The sequence below is a fragment of the Cebus imitator genome, unplaced genomic scaffold (assembly GCF_001604975.1).
Source record: "Cebus imitator isolate Cc_AM_T3 unplaced genomic scaffold, Cebus_imitator-1.0 Scaffold743, whole genome shotgun sequence".
In the NCBI taxonomy this organism is placed as follows: domain Eukaryota; kingdom Metazoa; phylum Chordata; class Mammalia; order Primates; family Cebidae; genus Cebus; species Cebus imitator.
In genome coordinates, this window is record NW_016108058.1 from 459124 (window position 1) to 462480 (window position 3357).

The 3357-nt window shown below is 40.2% G+C and overlaps 1 pseudogene; it reads right to left on the reverse strand.

The window, feature by feature from the left end:
* Positions 1–1500: 1500 nt before the first annotated feature.
* Positions 1501–2007, reverse strand: LOC108296830 (annotated as a pseudogene).
* Between the last annotated feature and the right edge of the window lie 1350 nt (positions 2008–3357).

Consider the following 3357-nt stretch of genomic DNA (forward strand, 5'->3'; position numbering starts at 1 on the left):
TCTGTTGCCCAGGCTGGAGTGCAGTGGCATGATCTCGGCTCACTACAACCTCGGCCTCCTGCATTCAAGTGATTCTCCTGCCTCAGCCTCCCAAGTGGCTGGGATTACAGCCACATGCCACCACACCCAACTAATTTTTGTATTTTTAGTAGAGACGGGGTTTCACCATGTTGGCCAGGCTGGTCTTGAACTTCTGACTTCAAGAGATCCTCCTGCCTCAGTCTGCCAAACTGCTGGTATTACAGGCGTAAGACACCACACCTGGCCCTTACATATTTCTTATATTGATTTTACATATGGTTTCCATTTTCAGGTTCCTAAAGGGACTTGTTCATTTTATCTGCAACACTTAGGTATCTGAATGTAACATGCACTAGAAAGAAAAATTAGTTCTATCAGCTTGGATAGACTAGGGATGGAGGACACTGACTGCACCCTCAGCAAGTATTCTGATGTTTTCTGAAAGAACGCTGTGGTTTGTTCACTGTTGTACCCTTGTAACTTGGCACAGGGTGGCAGGTTAAAAATGATCTACTTTCTGTAGAAGGACAAGCCTATTCTTTACATGTAAGTTATGATTACTACTGTTTTATCACATCTTAAATATATATATCTCTTGAATATCAGCAGTTTATTCAGTTATTTTTGCAGTTTAGCATGGCTCTGGCATACCTCCAGCTCAACAAACTACTCTAGGAGTGTAGCTAAGGCTACTCTTTACTCAGGCAGCCATGCTTTTCATTTAGGCATATTTTCGGTAAGCAAGGGCAGATTAATACAGCTGATAGTTTTAAGCACCTTCAACTCAGCTACTAGCGAGTGATAAGCAAGATACCAATGACTACAAGGCAAACCCAGTATAAACCAAATTTGTCTATCATGGGAAAAGGTAATTTAATGAGAAAATCATCTAAAAAGTACGTATTTTTTTATTCTTTTTTGAGACTGGGTCTCGCTATCACCCAGGCTGGAATGCAGTGGTACAATTCTGACTCACTGTGGCCTCAACCTCCTGGGCTCATGTGATCCTCCCTCCTCCATCTCTTAAATAGCTGAAACTACAGATGCATGCCACCATGAACCTGCAGCTCATTTTTATATTTTTTGTATTTTTTGTAGAGACGGGGTTTGTATTTTTTTTAGAGACAGAGGAGTTTCACCATGTTGCTCAGGCTAGTCTTGAACTTCTGAGGTCAGGCACCTGCTTAGGCCTCCCAAGCATTGGGACCGCAGGCATGAGCCACCACACCAGGCAAATCCATGCAACATCCTAGCACTTACAGCCATGTAACCAAAAAATTAAGACAAAGAAGTTTATGTAATGCGCCCTATACACCCCAGCTAAGCAAATAGACTTTTTAATAAAATACCTACATCTTACTTAATTTTATTAGTTCACCTCTGACCATGTAAGGCCCAACATGCCTTACATGAGAATAAAATCTCCAGCGCAACCTCGAGTTATAGTCCAACCTTTACTTTAAAATCTGGTCTGCCAGGTTAGCGTTTTCTACCAACTTGGGTAGCTGAAACTTTCACAGGCTTCACAAGCTTCTGCCTAGGTGCTGTCTTTGGCAAAAAACACAATTACTTTTGCACCAACCTAATCGGTATCTTAGCAGCAGCCATTGCAGTCTTTTTAGGTGCTTGCTTAGCCTTTTTTGCTTCCTTATGAGCCCTGATAGCTTGTTCTCATTGAGCCTTTCTAACGCCAATTTTCTGATTCATCTTGGCCATTATGTCAGCAAGAGACTGCACCAGTAAGGGCCCTCTGCAATTTGCTTGGCGGGTTCTTTTCTGTTGAATTTCTTCCAATTGTCCTTTTTTGTGCTTCCTTCTGTAGAGGACAGTCCAGTGTACCTGCCAAGGATTCCTCTTGGAAAGGAAGGCCAACTCGCATTTTGCATTAAAAAACTAGAAAACCTTCCTGTGTTTGGTCCTGGCGTAGTTCCTCCTATGTCCGGGGTAGATCTTGTACCCTCTGAAACTGCAAAGCTCAACATTCATGGCAGCAATTCCAAAAAAGGAGAAAAGATGGCAAAGAGAGCTCCATTTATCCTTATAGCTGATATATTCTATCTTATTTTCTCCTGCTTATTTTGTGTTTTCCACTTACCAAACGCTCTTTATTTTCTTCTTTCTTGTCTACTCTTGAATTGATTGAGTTAAAATCTATTTCTGTATTCCACCTTTCCTTATATGAAAGTTATGTGTTCCATTTTAGTTCACTCTTTTCCCTTAAAAATGTGAGTGTGCATTAAAGGGGCTAGAGTTAAGTAAAACTTTAGTAGCACATCTGTATGGCTCTCAATTAAAGTGCTTCTATTTGACAATTCCTATTATCTGTTCCTGGATTTAAATACTTTATATAATGAATAATGGAAGTACACCATTAAAAAAGCTGTACTGTGCTTTGTTTGTTAATTTCCAAGTTAATCCAATACAGTTTAATTTTTTGGTATCATCATAATCAATATGAAACCCTAAAAATCTGACTATTTGGTCTTTTCAAGAGGGATATCAACACTACTCTTAGATTGTTTATTATTTTGAGATGAAATGTACTTTCAGAGAACTCAACAATAGTATCTTTTACTATTTGTGGTTCATTGCAAACTGGCCACTTGCCATAGCTCCTCCCTGTCCACACCCTTTGCAAGACAACTTTGTCACTCCTCCCATTAACAAACGAAGTGCATTAGCCTGCCCCGGAATCTGCACTGGCTTTTTCTAGTCAATAGCATATACTGGAAGGGACAGCATTCCACTTTTAAACCTGGGCTTCAGAAGGTCTTGCATGTTTCAGTTCTTGGACCTCTGCCCAGGTCGCACATGTACAAATCTGAGCCAAACTACTGGAGTTCACTCGAAGCTCTAGAAGCTAAAATGAGTTGTCACCATGCCTGAGTCTGTCCTAGACCCACCAGCCCCCAGCCAACCTGTGAACTGATCACAGATACATGAGGGAGCCCAGGCAAGACAACAAGAGCCACCCAGCTGAGCCCAGTCCAAATTATAAAACCAGACACTCTTGCACTAAATGAATAGTTGTTTTTTTTAGCCACTAAGTTTCGGGGCAGTATGTCACAGAGAAATAATTAGTGATTCCTTGTTGGTGTATATTTGTAGACATAATTTTACCAAGTAATATGTAATGCTAATTTGATTTCCAAACATTTTAATTTCCAAACATTTTAATTTCTCTGTTTCTGTGATTCCTATTTTGTCCTGGACAGGGTAACTGATTTCTGTGTTGGACATGCAGAGGCGCATTCACATAACTTTATTTTTCCCTGTTGGGCAGATTTTATCAGCATTATAAAATTATAGTGACTTAGGAAATAAAAATATAAACCA